This window comes from Eriocheir sinensis, chromosome 65, assembly GCF_024679095.1.
Source record: "Eriocheir sinensis breed Jianghai 21 chromosome 65, ASM2467909v1, whole genome shotgun sequence".
NCBI lineage: Eukaryota > Metazoa > Arthropoda > Malacostraca > Decapoda > Varunidae > Eriocheir > Eriocheir sinensis.
The window spans coordinates 8422825-8438926 of record NC_066573.1 but is presented as its reverse complement, the minus strand read 5'-3'; positions in this window follow the sequence as shown (position 1 = coordinate 8438926).

The window sequence follows — 16102 nt, the reverse complement described above, 5'->3', positions numbered from 1 at the left end:
ACTCTCTCACTCATTCATTCACTCACTCACTCACTCACACACTCACTCATTCATTCACTCACTCACTCACTCACTCACCCACCTCATAAATCGCACCTGTCAGCCCCATGGAGTAGGCAGGTGTCACTTAATTAGTACCTTGGAGCTTCAGCAGGTAAGGGAGCACAGGTGATATTGAGACCCCTTACCCTACCTTCTCTCACGTCCCTCACCTCATCAACATCACCTCGCGAGACACACCTAAGGGACTTGCTTTATTTTGGCCTGATGTTGTGGTGGAGTCTCTCTTCTCTCGTTGATGTTGTTGTGTTGATGTTTTGTTTTGTTTTTTTGTTTTTTTGTTTTTGTTTTTTGGGGGGAGCGCTCTTTTTTTTTCTCTCAGTTCTGCTTTTCATTTTTGGGTGTTTGGTTGTTATATATATTTTTTTTCCTTTGGTGATACATACATACATACATACATACATACATACATACATAGAATCATTCATTAATTCATTCATACATATACGTTTACTCACATCATTCCTCCTCCTCCTCCTCCTCCTCCACTTTCGTTCACCTCCACTCCGTTCCACCTGTCCCACCTAATAACTTTCCTCTCCCCAACTCTTCACCCCCACCCCGCTCCACCTGTCTCAATCCACTCTCCACTTCTCTAACCTGTCCTAACTCCACCTTACCCCTCTCCACCTGGACAACTCCCTCAAGCCACCCACCTCCACCTGTGTCAGTCCACTCTCCACTTCTCTAACCTGTCTTAACCATTCTCCTTCCTCCACTAAACCTGCTCACTGCCTCAGCTTATCCACCTCCACCTGCGAATCCACTTTCTACTTCTCACCTGTAGGAACGCTAATCAGATGTTGTGACACCTGTATCTATCCACCTTCCACTCCGTCCACCTGAACCACTAACTCCCTCATCCTAGGAACCTCCACCTATCCCTATCCATCCCTATTCACCTGCTTCGTTCTGCCTCTCTATCCTATTCTATTCTATCTATCTTTCTATCCTGGTATTGTGTTTCTGTTCTTTGTTATCTCTCTCACTGTCTGTCTGTCTGTCTATCGCATATATTAACAAACAAACAGGTAAACAAACAAACAAACAAACACTTCTCGTAATCTCACTTTTTTATCTACTCAACATTTTGCTTTTCTTTTTCCATTCCTATTTTTATTATTATTATTATTATTATTATTATTATTATTATTATTATTATCATTATTATTATTCTCGTCCGTCTCCTTGTCCATAAATGTCTCCACGATTAACACCACTTTACCTCCTCCTCCTCCTCCTCCTCCTCCTCCTCCTCCTCCTCCTTCTCTTCCTCCTCCTCCTCCTCCAGCCATTCCTATCTCCTCATTTTCCTTCTCTTGTTGGTATAAATTTTCCTGTTTTCCTCCTCCACCTATTTCGCATTTTCCTTTTCATAATTATTTTGCAGTAATTTTCCTTGCTTTCCTAATTAGTTTCAAGACAATTAGCAGCCGTCCTCTGTTCTGTGACACGTATTTTTCTCAGTTTTCCCTGTACATGAATAGTGACATTGTGCTCAGGTGAAGATTCTAAAATTATTTCCCTCCTTGAAATTTGCTTACTTTTTTATCTTTACTTTTTGTTCTCCTGAGATTTTTAATACTTTTTTTATTTTCCTCGGCCAGGGACTCATTATACAGTTTCCTTGCACAGTGTCATTTTTTTCTTCCTAATATCTTGTTTTGTTTTCCCTCCCCTTCCCTTCCCTTCCCTTCCTTTCCTTCCTTTCCTTTCCTTTCCTTTCCCTTCCCTTCCCTTCCCTTTCTTTCTCTTCCCTCTCCCCTTTCCTTGTACATACCCCATACCCTTCCTTACCTTCCCGTTCTCCTTTCCCCTCCCCACCCCTTTCCCCCTTATCATTTCTACTCTCTCCCTGGTGCCACGTTATGCAGTATGGGCGGTGCAAACCTCTATCTTCCTGGGGGTTCCATGGCCTGCACCTTCTCCCGTTGGCCACCAGGGGACGCATCAACTGTACCTGTAGGATCTGCCAGCCGCTACCCGTCTACCAGTGTTGCTGTTCAGAGGTGTACCGCAACCCTGGCACGCCGGACAGAAACTCGTCCACACAATGAGCTTAATTAGACTTACCAGAGAAGGGGACAAGCTGAATTTCGTAGGGGATACTCAGCGACTGATTACAGCGTTAAGCAAGAGGCAGAACGAGAGGAGGAGAAAGAGGAAGAAATTAAATGAAGGACGAGGAGGAAAAAGAGGAAATAAGACGAAGAAGAGGAGGAGGAAGGAGGAGGAAGAGAAGACCGGAGAAAAAGAAACTGAATGAATGAATGAAGGAAAGGGGAAGTAAGTGAGGGAGGGAGGATATTAATATTGGCCCATGCAACCAGCCAGCCAGTCAGTCATTCAGCCACCTCCCAGCCCCGCCGCCGCCTCCCTGCCCCGCCGCCGCCGCCCCTCGACCACCCAGCCTCGCACACCGGAAGAAACAGAGGGAGAATTTAATCACGCCGGCGAGACGACCAGCTGCTGCCCGCGATGTTGTTGTGCTCCCGCCCGCCAAGGTCACCAGCTGGGAGGGCACAGCTGGTTAGGGCCCGGCGCGAATACTGTTGTGGCTGAACGGGTGAGAGAGAGAGAGAGAGAGAGAGAGAATAAAAAAGAAAAAAGTAACAAAGAATAAAAAGGAAAGAAAAAGAGAGAGAGAGAGAGAGAGATTATCTATACCCCTTTCTTTTTAATAAATCTACAATTATATTATGAGTTGAAATCTTGTATCCCTGCTTCCGTTTTTTTTTTTAATCAGTTATTTTTTTTACGAAGACCTGTGACCTTTATTATTGGAAAGAAAATAAATCTGATTTGGTCCGATTAGCGTGATTTATCGGTATCTGTGTTCGGTCTATGTGTGTCTCGCCTGGTTGTCTTGTGTTCTCTCTCGTGTGTTCTCTTCTGTGTGTTCTCTCTCGTCTGCTCCCTCTTGTGTGTTCTCATGTGTGATTTCCCTCGTGTTCGGCTGGTTCTCTTGTGTTCTCTACCTGTCTTTCGTCTGGTGTTCTCTATCTCTGTCTCTCGTCTGGTTCTCTTCTGTTCTCTATCTGTCTCGTCTTGTTCTCTTCTGTTCTCTATCTCTGTCTTTCGTCTGGTTCTCTTCTGTTCTCTATCTCTGTCTCTCGTCTGGTTCTCTTCTGTTCCCTATCTCTGTCTCTCGTCTGGTTCTATTCTGTTCTCTATCTCCGTCTCGTCTGGTTCTCTTCTGTTCTCTATCTCCGTCTCTCGTCTGGTTCTCTTCTGTTCTCTATCTCTGTCTCTCGTCTGGTTCTCTTCTGTTCTCTATCTCTGTCTCTCGTCTGGTTCTCTTCTGTTCTCTATCTCTGTCTCTCGTCTGGTTCTCTTCTGTTCTCTATCTCTGTCTCTCGTCTGGTTCTCTTCTGTTCTCTATCTCCGTCTCGTCTGGTTCTCTTCTGTTCTCTATCTCTGTCTCTCGTCTGGTTCTCTTCTGTTCTCTATCTCTGTCTCTCGTCTGGTTCTCTTCTGTTCTCTATCTCTGTCTCTCGTCTGGTTCTCTTCTGTTCTCTATCTCCGTCTCGTCTGGTTCTCTTCTGTTCTCTATCTCTGTCTCTCGGCTGGTTCCCTTCTGTTCTCTATCTCTGTCTCTCGTCTGGTTCTATTCTGTTCTCTATCTGTCTCGTCTGGTTCTATTCTGTTCTCTATCTCTGTCTCTCGTCTGGTTCTCTTCTGTTCTCTATCTGTCTCGTCTGGTTCTATTCTGTTCTCTATCTCTGTCTCTCGGCTGGTTCCCTTCTGTTCTCTATCTCTGTCTCTCGTCTGGTTCTATTCTGTTCTCTATCTGTCTCGTCTGGTTCTATTCTGTTCTCTATCTCTGTCTCTCGTCTGGTTCTCTTCTGTTCTCTATCTCTGTCTCTCGTCTGGTTCTATTCTGTTCTCTATCTCTGTCTCTCGTCTGGTTCTATTCTGTTCTCTATCTCTGTCTCTCGTCTGGTTCTATTCTGTTCTCTATCTCTGTCTCTCGTCTGGTTCTCTTCTGTTCTCTATCTCTGTCTCTCGTCTGGTTCTCTTCTGTTCTCTATCTGTCTCGTCTGGTTCTCTTCTGTTCTCTATCTGTCTCGTCTGGTTCTCTTCTGTTCTCTATCTCTGTCTCTCGTCTGGTTCTCTTCTGTTCTCTATCTGTCTCGTCTGGTTCTCTTCTGTTCTCTATCTGTCTCGTCTTGTTCTCTTCTGTTCTCTATCTCTGTCTCTCGTCTGGTTCTCTTCTGTTCTCTATCTCTGTCTCTCGTCTGGTTCTCTTGTTGTCTATCTATGTCTCTCGTCTGGTTCTCTTCTGTTCTCTATCTCTGTCTCTCGTCTGGTTCTCTTCTGTTCTCTATCTGTCTCGTCTGGTTCTCTTCTGTTCTCTATCTCTGTCTCTCGTCTGGTTCTCTTCTGTTCTCTATCTCTGTCTCTCGTCTGGTTCTCTTCTGTTCTCTATCTGTCTCGTCTGGTTCTCTTCTGTTCTCTATCTGTCTCGTCTTGTTCTCTTCTGTTCTCTATCTCTGTCTCTCGTCTGGTTCTCTTCTGTTCTCTATCTCTGTCTCTCGTCTGGTTCTCTTCTGTTCTCTATCTCTGTCTCTCGTCTGGTTCTCTTCTGTTCTCTATCTGTCTCGTCTGGTTCTCTTCTGTTCTCTCTCTGTCTCGTCTGGTTCTCTTCTGTTCTCTACCTCTGTCTCTCGTCTGGTTCTCTTGCCTTCTCTATCTCTGTCTCTCGTCTGGTTCTCTTCTGTTCTCTATCTCTGTCTCTCGTCAGGTTCTCTTCTGTTCTCTCTATCTCCGTCTCATCTGGTTCTTTTGTGTTCTCTATCTGTCTCTTCAGTTCTCTATCTCTGTCTCTCGGCTGGTTCCCTTCTGTTCTCTATCTCTAGATCTCGTCTGGTGCTCTCACTCCCCCTTCAACAAATAAGACCTCTCATCGGCCCGGCTATAATTTCCATACGCGTTGCTACATTTTTTTCCCATCGTCTACCTCGCCTGTTCGTCCGCCTGTTTGCCTGCCAATTACCGCACCTGAGCATTGAGCCTCGTCCCCCTGTGCCCACCCTCTCATTACTTAGCCCAGTGTTGCTATCAGGGTGTTGCTGCCTCGTCACCCTGATAACGTTGGTCTGTAGTTTTGTCGATGTTAAGATTCGCGGCGCTACGATTGCAAACGTCTGTGATATGGAAGTGTTTAATCGTCTTTTATTTGCAGGTTGGAGTGACTTGTTGATAGGTCGGAGGGTTGTAATGGTAGGGAATGTCCTTATTGAATCATAGTCTTCATCATCATCATCATCATCAATACTATCATTATCATTACCACTACAACGACTACTACTACTACTACTACTATTGTTACTACTTTATTATTAGTTTTCATATTACTTTTCATAGTCGTTATTTTCCATCTGCACCCATTTCGCCTTTTTTTTTCTTTTCTAATTATTTTCAGAACTTTTCCTTGCTTTACTCATTAACCTCAAGACCATTAGCAGCCTTCTTCTGTTATGTAGTAGCAGTAGCAGTAGTAGCAGTAGTAGTAGTAGTAGTAGTAGTAGTAATAGCAATAGTAGTAGTGGTATCTGTAGCATTAAGAGCATTAGCATATTAGCCGCAAGGATGGTATATTACTGTGAGGACAACGACCCATGGCGATAAACAGGCTCACCACTCCTATACCCAGGCGGCGGCAAATTGAAGATTGGTATCCGTCGCGCGGTGGCAGAGTCTTGTCCGACGGGGCGGCATTACAAGCGATCAGCGGCCCATCTCTTACTCGGGGAGGTCTTTACGCTACTTGCTTAAAAGACTGCAAGCGGGCACCTTCCTTCGCCGGGGCACTCCTGCGACGGGTTCCTCGCTGCAGACGACCTTGGGGACTTTTTCTCCGTTAGTTAATAGTAGTTTAGGTGACCTGTTTGGTGCTTGTTATGCTGGAACTATCAATTTTTAGGGATTTGTGGCATAATGGGATATGATAAGTACTGCCTACATATTACTACTACTACTACTACTACTACTACTACTACTTTTTTCTGCTACTACTACTACTACTACTACTGCTACTTTTTTCTACTACTACTACTACTACTACTACTACTACTACTACTACTACTACTTCATTTTTCTTCTTCTGATAGCAACATAACCACGACAAACCACCACCACCAACAACAACAACAACAACCACACCCACCACAACCACTACCACTACCACTAACCACACTAACTAAGCACTAACCCACACGACCAGGCGAGAGTATACAGGTTAATTACACACACTAACAATAACAAACCAGGTGTGTGTGTACGTAGTAGCTATAAGAGACATATATCACCAGGTAAACACATGTATACCTAACTAGACCTACCAAGAGCGTGAGGTGACCCGGGTGAAAGAAAGCTTGCTAGGTGACTGAAGGGAGGGGGAGGGGAGGGGGAGGGGGGGAGGGGGGAGCGTGAATGACAGAGGTAGAGGGAACTAATGAATAAGTGAAGGATACGAGGCGCTTTGTCATGTACAGCCATTCATGAATACCCCTGGAGGAGGAGGAGGAGGAGGAGGAGGCGGAGGAGGAGCAGGAGGAAGAGGAGGAGATGGGGAAAGAGAGAGAGAGAGAGAGAGAGAGAGAGAGAGAGAGAGAGAGAGAGAGAGAGAGAGAGAGAGAGAGAGAGAGAGAGAGAGAGAGAGAGAGAGAGAGAGACAGAGAGAAAGAGAGAAACACACACACACACACACACACACACACACACACACACACACACACACACACACACACACACACACATGAAGGGAGGTCCTACACACGGTATCCTTCTCTCTCTCTAGGATGTCCGGGGGAGGTGTTATTGAGAAGCCCGACGCAGGATACTCAGAATTAATGTGAGAGGAAAGAGGAACATGAAGAAGGAGGAGGAGGAGGAGGAAGAAGAGGAAGAGGAAGAACTATGGTGGCGGCGGTATGTTCACTAAAGACTATGTTAAGTAAGGCAATAATTATCTTTCTTTTGCTTTGAATAATGAGAGAGAGAGAGAGAGAGAGAGAGAGAGAGAGAGAGAGAGAGAGAGAGAGAGAGAGAGAGAGAGAGAGAGAGAACTAGAAAGGAATGGATGGAATAGGTAAAAGATGATAAATATGAAGAAAAAAAAACAATATGAAAAGAAAATACAAAAATAACGAATGAGAGAGAGAGAGAGAGAGAGAGAGAGAGAGAGAGAGAGAGAGAGAGAGAGAGAGAGAACACCTATAATAATCTCAGGCCATTGACAAACCCAGACACAATAGACTCGGAAACTTTCACACGAGCATTGATGTAATTGGGAGCCTTGAGAACCATTAATTAAGACCGACAGACTCTGGACCACCTGGGCGCGTTCTCGGCAGGTGAGGAGGAGGAAGGGAGGAGAAGAAAGGAGAGAAGAGAGAGGAGAGGAGAGGAGGGGAAGGATGAGAGTGGGAAGTATAATATTGGGGAAAGGGGGGAAAGAGAGGGGAGGAAAGGATGAGGAAAAGGAGGATAGGAGAAGGAATGAGAGGGAGGAAGGAAGAAGAGTGGAATGTAGCAGAGTATCATTGAAGGAAAGGGAAAACAGAATGAAGGAAAAGTGAAGGAGGAGGTTGATGAGGGAGGAATGAGAAGAGAAAAGTAGAGTAGATGAGAGAGAGAAGGAGAGAGGAGAGAGAGAGAGAGAAGGAGAGAGAGAGAGAGAGAGAGAGAGAGGAGAAGGTAAAAAAAGAGAGAAGAGGAAGGAGGAAGGGAGAGAAGAGGAGAGAAGGAGAAGGAGGAAGGAAGAAGAGGAAGAGGGGAGAAAAGAAGGAAGGAGAAAATGGGAGGTGGAATGTAGATCACGGAGGAAAAGGAGGAAAAAACGAGAGAGAGAGAGAGAGAGAGAGAGAGCACCCTTTTTCTCTCTCCCCAAAACAAAATAATGCGCGTTCGAGTCTGAATGGAGTGCTTTCAGTGTTCATTATTGATATTTTTTTTCATCCTCTTTCATTTATTAATCTGGTTCCTCTTATCCTCCTCATTATTAACCGTTAGTAGTAGAAGTAGTTGTAGTAGTAGTAGTAGTAGTAGTAGTAGTAGTAGTAGTAGAAGAGATGATGAATGGTATAGGTCAAACATATTCTCTCTCTCTCTCTCTCTCTCTCTCTCTCTCTCTCTCTCTCTCTCTCTCTCTCTCTCTCTCTCTCTCTCTCGTCATGTAGGGGTCATTCATCTTGGTCAGGTCGGGGGTCGAAAGCCCCTAATGAGCAGGCCCCCCTCCCCCCTCCCCCCCCCCCTTTTTCTCTCCCTCTCTCCCTCCCTCTCCCTCCATTCCTCTCTCCCTCCTACTCTCCATTCATCCCTCCCTCCTTCATTCACTCTGTATCCTGCGTAATCCCTCATTCTCTCTCTCTCTCTCTCTCTCTCTCTCTCTCTCTCTCTCTCTCTCTCTCTCTCTCTCTCTCTCTCTCTCTCTCTCTCTCTCTCTCTCGCGCTCTCTATCTCTCTCTCTCTCTCTCTCTCTCTCTCTCTCTCTCTCTCTCTCTCTCTCTCTGTTCGTTCCCTGTCATCTTTCTTTTGCTTGCTTGTCTTTTCTATTGTTTTTTTTCTTCTTAATCTTTCTTTTCTTCTCTTCCTTGTTTTGTTTTCCTCATTATTTTCTTCTCCTGGACTTGATTGCTTGTTGTCTTCTTTTGCTTGTTCTTCTTCTTCTGTCCTTTCTTCTTCCTTCTTCTGTTCCTTTTCTTCTCTTTGTTCTTGTTATATTTTTTCCCTCTTCGCTTATTGGATTTGTTCTTTCAGTCCCTCCTCCTCCTCGTCTTCGTCCTCCTCCTCCTCCTCGTCTTCCTCTTCCTCCTCCTCCTCTTCCTCCTCGTCCTCTCCTTGTCGTTCTTCTCTCCTCATGCTCTTCTTCAGTTCCATTCTCTCTTCCTCCTCGTCCTCCTCCTCGTCCTCCTCCTCCTCCTCTTCCTCCTCCTCTTTCTCCTCCTCCTCCTTCTCCTCCTCCTTCTCCTCCTCCTCTTCCTCCTCCTCCTCTCCTTATCGTTCTTCTCTCCTCATGCTCTTCTTCAGTTCCATTTTCTCTTCCTCCTCGTCCTTCTCCTCGTCCTCCTCCTCCTCTTCCTCCTCCTCCTCTCCTTATCGTTCTTCTCTCCTCATGCTCTTCTTCAGTTCCATTCTCTCTTCCTCCTCCTCCTCCTCCTCCTCCTCCTCCTCCTCCTCCTCTCATCCCGCCTGGAGAGGAGATGAAGAGGATTAAGGAAAGGTGGGAACATAGGGATAATCCACGGTAATCCTCCTCCCTCCCTTTCCTCCCTCCCTCACTCTCCCTTCTTCACTTATATTCTCCCTCCCTCCCTCTCCCTCCCTTCTGGCCCTCGAGGGAGAAACTAGGTCGCCTGGGTTACTCTTGACCTTGAAAACTCTCTCGCTTTCTTTATTTCTTTTTTTTCTTTTTTTCTTTTCTTTCTTTCTTTCTTTCTTTTCCAGTTGTCTTGATTTCTTTCTTTTTTTCTTTGATTGAGTTGCATTATTTTTGTTTTTATTTTGTTTTTTCTTGTTCTATGCGTTTAGGTCATACGTGGATAGATGGATGGATAGATAGATAGATAGATAGATACGGTAGGTAGATAGATAGACAAAGATAGATAGATAGATAGATAGATAGAGAGAGAGAGAGAGAGAGAGAGAGAGAGAGAGAGAGAGAGAGAGAGAGAGAGAGAGAGCTGTCCAGTATATGCCATTCCTCCTAGACTCCCTCTTAACCTCCTCCTCCTCCTCTTCCTCCTCATCCTCATCCTCCTCCTCTCATTACTCATTGTTCTTAGATATTACTCATTGTCGTAATAACGTTAAGTTCTTTCGAATACTGGTGTCCTTGTCCGCTTTTATCGCCCGGTTAGTGGTAGCAGTAATGGTAGTTCTTTCCTCTTTCCTACATAAATTCCATGCAGTTTTTCCATGCTGCATGGTTCTTTTTCCTTTCCTGCCAGCTTTGGCTGGAGGGATGGGGGGGTGGGGAGGAGCCTTCGCCTTTGCTGTCCTTCATCTTCCACCTTTGATTAGATAGTTAGTGTAGCTTGTCACAAACAACCTCGTAAGGACCAGCAGGTCTGCTGTTGTTTGTTCTTCCTTTGTGTTCCTTTGTGTTCATCATCATCATCCTCTTCCTAATTGTTCTAGTGCGTAAAAAAAAACATTATAGTCAAGATGCATTGTTAGTGTTAATATGCAATGGAGGCCTCGTTATTACCCAACATAATTATATAGGCCTACTCTCTGCCTACTGTTATTCTTTGTTTTCATAGTTACATGTTTCCTTCTCTCTCTCTCTCTCTCTTTTAATCTCTATAAGTACATTTTTTCTCCCCTGTAAGACTCTCGCTCCTGTCTAACATATCCACACAAAATTGTTTCTTTCTTTTTTTTGTAATTTTCCATGTGCACTAAATTATATGTAGTTCCACAAGGTACACACACACACACACACACACACACACACACACACACACACACACCATGTTCAGTTTGGGTGAATGTATGAATGATTCTCTCTCTCTCTCTCTCTCTCTCTCTCTCTCTCTCTCTCTCTCTCTCTCTCTCTCTCTCTCTCTCTCTCTCTCTCTCTCTCTCTCTCTCTCTCGAAATATAATAATATGTAAGTCTTAGGTGAAAAGAATGTTGATTTCGTCGCTGAACAGACAGACAGACAGACGCACAGACATACAAACAGACAGACAGATAGATAGATAGATAGATAGATAAAGCAACGTGTAAATATATAAGAAAACATCAAATTCCACCCCAACCTGAGGTAAATATTATGCTGTATGTCTCTTATTATGAAAAATTAGCCACATTCTCGTCCGAGGACAACAGCATCTTCCTGACGAGGCTGCTAAAGATATATTCATGGTGTGTCAGATGCAGAAGAGAAAAAAATACTCATCCTATCCATCCTCTTTTTTTTTTTTTTTTTTTTTCTTACGTGTTAGCCTATAGCGCCGGTAGGCCTTCTTGAGGGGCCTGGTGGTGTTATGCAAAAGTTAAGTACAAACGAATCCAATTTTTTATGCAGAGGACAGTTACATTATGCAAGAAGGAGAACAAAACCCTAGAGAACATTAATGACAATTTTTCACTCTTTCTAACAACACAGGTATATCAAATGAAATTGTAAAACAAGTTAAAACTGGATTTCGTGACCACATTCATTTCAAAGAAACTTTTTAAATGAATACCTCAAGCCTGCCATGCATGACGGTACGATAAGAGGGACATTTTACAAGGTTATGATGTGTTGCTGCCACAAGGGTAGCTTTGCCATATGTTCGGCAGGCAGCGTGTCGGCGGGGCAGCAGAACCTGGCCGGGCTGACCGCAGTGCAGCACGAGGCCCAAAATGCTCCCTCTCCTGGTGAAACGTTGGCGTCGTCCTTCCGTGTCCTTCTTTGAACTGAGAGAAGAACAGTGTTGGATCGAGTCTTAACTTAACGCGTCTGAACGTGAACCAGACTTTTCTTCCTATGTAGACCGACTGAGTGGAACAAGATCTATATAGACTGTAATCCTGTAGGAAGTGTGACTCGCTGCCTTTCTTTGTGTAGAAAATGTGAAAGAGTTTTGTGCGTAAATGTGTTGTATCCCTGTAAGATACATGTCACGACTCTTAAGACTGCTGAAGTTGTAGGAGCTATGACGTTTTGGATATGCGTCGTATGATATATGGCGCACCCCCCTCCCCCCCTGAGTGTGGTTTCCCTCCTCCCCTCCTCCTCCTCCTCCGTCTTACCCGTGGGAGGAGAGAGGGAAAGTAGAGTTACATTAGGCCGGGAGGTATGAGGGTTCCTAATTATCTCTTCACACCTACTGCTTTCCCTCCCTCGCTCCCTTCTTCCCTCCTCCCTCCCTCCACCCTCACCTTCCCAGCACCTCCCCCCACCACGCCCACACTCCCTCTCTGCCTTCATAATAGCCCTTCACACCCGTAGCTTTCTGTGGACGCGTGAACTGAAAACGTAAGGTGTGTGTATGTGTGTGTGTGTGTGTGTGTGTGTGTGTCAGAAATTGAGAAGACATTATGTATGGCTTGTGTGACCACTAGAGAGAGAGAGAGAGAGAGAGAGAGAGAGAGAGAGAGAGAGAGAGAGAGAGAGAGAGTGGTTGCTGTTTATTTTTTTTCTGCATCAAGCCACCTCATGTTTTCACACACACACACACACACACACACACACACACACACACATACACACACACACGCACACACACACACACATTGTCTTGTCTTCTTGAAAATTAAGTTGTTCCCTACAGCCCCCTCCTCCTCCCCTATCCCCTCTTGACGTCGGGGGAGGAGGAGGGGGGAGGGGGAGGGGAGGGGGAGGGGGGGGGGGAGAAGTAGTGACCCCTGGTGGCCTAAGAGTTCTCTCCCCGCCGAGATAAATGAGAATTGTCATTAGGTTTTTTTTCTCTCTTTCTTTGAGTGTTGCCCGCGGAGAAGGACACTGCTCTCTCTCTCTCTCTCTCTCTCTCTCTCTCTCTCTCTCTCTCTCTCTCTCTCTCTCTCTCTCTCTCTCTCTCTCCATAGTGTTTAATTAGTATATCCATTGTCAATATTACGTTACAATTACAGCTGTTATTATTATTATTATTATTATTATTATTATTATTATTATTATTATTATTATTATTATTATTATTATTATTATTATTATTATTATTATTACTAGACACAGATGACATGGTGAAGGGCAGGGAAATGGAGAGGAAGGGAAGAGAAAAGGCAGGGAGAGGAGAGGTGTCGAAGAAAGGGAGAAAGAGGGGAAGGATGGAGGGATGGGACAAGGGGAGGAAGAGGGGTGTGAGAGGGAAGGAGTTTGGGGATTGGAGGGAGAAAGGGAAGGGGGGGTACTGTATGGAAGGGGAAGAGGGGAGAAGGAAGAAGAGGTGGGGTATTATATGGGAGAGTTAGGGAGAGGGGAAGAGGTGGTGAGGGTCATATGGGGAGGGGAGGGTCAGGGGATGGGGGGAGGGGAGGGTCAGGGGGTGGGGGGAGGGGGGGACACTTGAGAACACTCCGCCCCTTGCCGCCAAATGTTAACAAATGGGAGAAAAAGGCTAATGATTTCTTAACCAATACCAGGCAGGGGGGTGTGAACAGGGAGGATGGACGAGCAGGAGGAGGAGGAGGAGGAGGAGGAGGGGAAGAAGGAAGAGGAGGAGGGTGAAGATGGAAAAAGGAGGAGGAGGAGGGAGGATTTCAAGCAGGAGGATGTGGTGAGGATGTTTAATGAAGAGGGGAAGACCGACAAGACGTAAGAGAGAATGAAAATGGTTGAAGGAAAGAAGGAAGGAAGAGAAGGAACAGAAGGGAAGGAAAGGAAGAATAAGGAAGGAAGGAAGGGAAGAGAAGGGAAAGGGATGGACGGAGGAGATGCTGAGGAAGGAAATGGAAGGGAAGGGATGGATGGTAAGGGAAGGGAAAGGAAGGGATAATAGATAACGCAAATATATACCTTCAGGCCTATCGTTATGTGACAAGTTCCTTAACCCGTGAATATATCTACTCATCTCCCACCGCACATATTCTATACTGACATCTTGATATCAATCCTATAGTAAGGAGACCAGTACTGCACCGCATATTCGAGGAGAGGCCGAACTACTAAATACAGCTTGAGGATGACTTCAGCGCTTCTGTTACTGTCGCCTCTTGAATGAAACCCAGAAAACAAAGAAATAAAGAAAACATCCATGAAGGAGAGCAAAGAGGGAGAGATGAAAGGAAGTGTACGAATGAGGAAGAAGAAAAACAAGTGAGAGAAGGAATAGAAGGGAAGGGAAGAAAAGGAAGAAAATGAAGAATAGAGAAGAAAAGGAAGGGGAAAGAAAGGAAAGGGATGGACGGAGGAGATACTGAGGAAGGAAAAGGAAGGGAAGCGGAAGGAAAGGAAGGGAAAGGGAAGGGAAGAGAAGGGAAAGGAAAGGAAAGGGATGGACGGAGGAGATACTGAGAAAGGAAAGAAAAGGAAAGGAAATGAAAGCGAAGGGAAGAGAAGGGAAAGGAAAGGGATAAACGGAGGAGATACTGAGAAAGGAAAGGGAAAAGAAAGGAAAGAAATGGAAAGGGAAGGGAAGGGAATGGAAGGGGATGGGGGTGGCCGTGATGGAGTGGGTGGGTGTAGGAGGGGCCGAGGTGCCGAGAACTCATAAAACACTGGAAGGGCCGAAGAAACATTACCGGGAAATTGTTAACGTTCACTTAATACGAGGAACCTTTCCCTGGGCGGTGGTCAGCGTAGGGAAACTTGACCTCTCCTCTGTTCCTTCCCTTCCCTCTCTCCCACACTCTCACACTCCTACGCCTCCCTCTCTCTACCTCCCTCTGACCTCCCTCACCCTACCTTCTTCGTCTCCACCCTCTTCTTCATCCTCCTGACCTCCCTTCCTTCTTCACCCTTGCTCTTAACGATCCTCTCCCTATCTTCGACCCCCATCTCTCTTGTGGCCTCTCTTCTGCAGTGCCATATCCCTTTGCAATGCCTTCATGCCATCTTCTTCATCCCCCACGACCTCCCTTCTTCTTTTATCTTGCATGCCCCCACCATCGTCCTCATCCCCTCCCTATCTTCCACCTCCTCCTCTCTTCCGCAGACTGCAGTGCCACTTTCCTTATCTTATGCCTTCATCTTCCTCTGCCCCGTCTTCACCCCTCACCCTCTTCTCCACTTTCTACTGCCCTCATCAGCCTCCACCATCAGCCTCAGCCTCTCTCCCCTCACTCCCTCCCCCCATCATACCTCTCCACCCCCGCCCCTCCACACGACACCCCAGCACCTCCAAGAAGCCGCTAACAAATCTGCCTTGCTTTCCTGCGTCCCTGTTACTCCTAATGACGACAGGCGGTGAGAGGACGTGTCTACGAGGACGAGGACGAGGACGAGGAGGAGGTATAACGAGGAGTAAAGAATATGTTGTGAAAAGAGAAGGTGGAAAGGAAATAGGAGCAGGGGTGATAGGAGGAGGAGGAGGAGGAGGAGAGAAATGGCGGTGTCCTTTGAAAACACAATGGGGAACGGCTGTAATATCTTTGCCGTTTCCTCTTCAACATGTCCCCATAAATAACCTCACTACTACCACTACTACTACTACTACTACTACTACTACTACTACTACTACTACTACTACTACCGTCTGTCAACAACCTCAGAAATACATGTCCATTCCTCTCTCCTCTTCTCTCCTTTCCTCATCTCCCTTCCCCTCCCTCCTCCACATCTTCCTCATTCCATCCACAGCTTCCCCATTACTCCCCCTCCTCCTCCTCCTCCTCCTCCTCCTCCTCCTCCTCCTCCTCCTCCTCCTCCTCCTCCTCCTCCTCCCCGCCACACCCACGTAACCTCAGCCCAACAAAAGCCTACCTGAGACCCCGGGTGTTAGAGAATAGAGTTTCTCCTCAGTTTACCCATAATGGTGTTTTTTCCCACGGTCGCCCAACAGGTGTCGTAACAACTTCATCTGAATGGCCTTTGGGAGCGGGGGGCGGCAGGGGGAGGTGGAAGGGGGGCGAGGCAAGGAGGAAAATGTGTGTAGGTGTGGCTGTGATGCACGGGAGGGAGAGGAGAGATGGGGGAGGAGATGGAGAGAGGGAATGTGATGGTGGTGGTGGTGGTGGTAGTGGGGGTGGGTCCAGTCGGCCGGGTTATTATACTTTTTAATGTCCAGTGTAGCTCCCAGGGGGACTACGCCGCTGAACTATACCCTTTTGGAACACACACACACTCACACACACACACACACACACACACACACACACACACATGACGACCCGCATTGTGTTAAGTATTTCAGCCTCTCGTTTTCTTTTCCTTCCTCCCTCCCTCCTTCTCTCCCTCCCTCCTTCTCTCCCTCCCTCCTTCCCTCCCTCCCGTGAACCTCCAAAAAGGGAAAGAAAACATAGAAAGGAAAAATAATAAATTGACGCCCTCCAGAAACAGCCCGCGGCGTCAACAGGGGATTGGATCGCTTGTCAAGGGCCTCGATCCTCCTCCTCTCTCTCTCTCTCTCCTCCCGTCCCTCTTGTT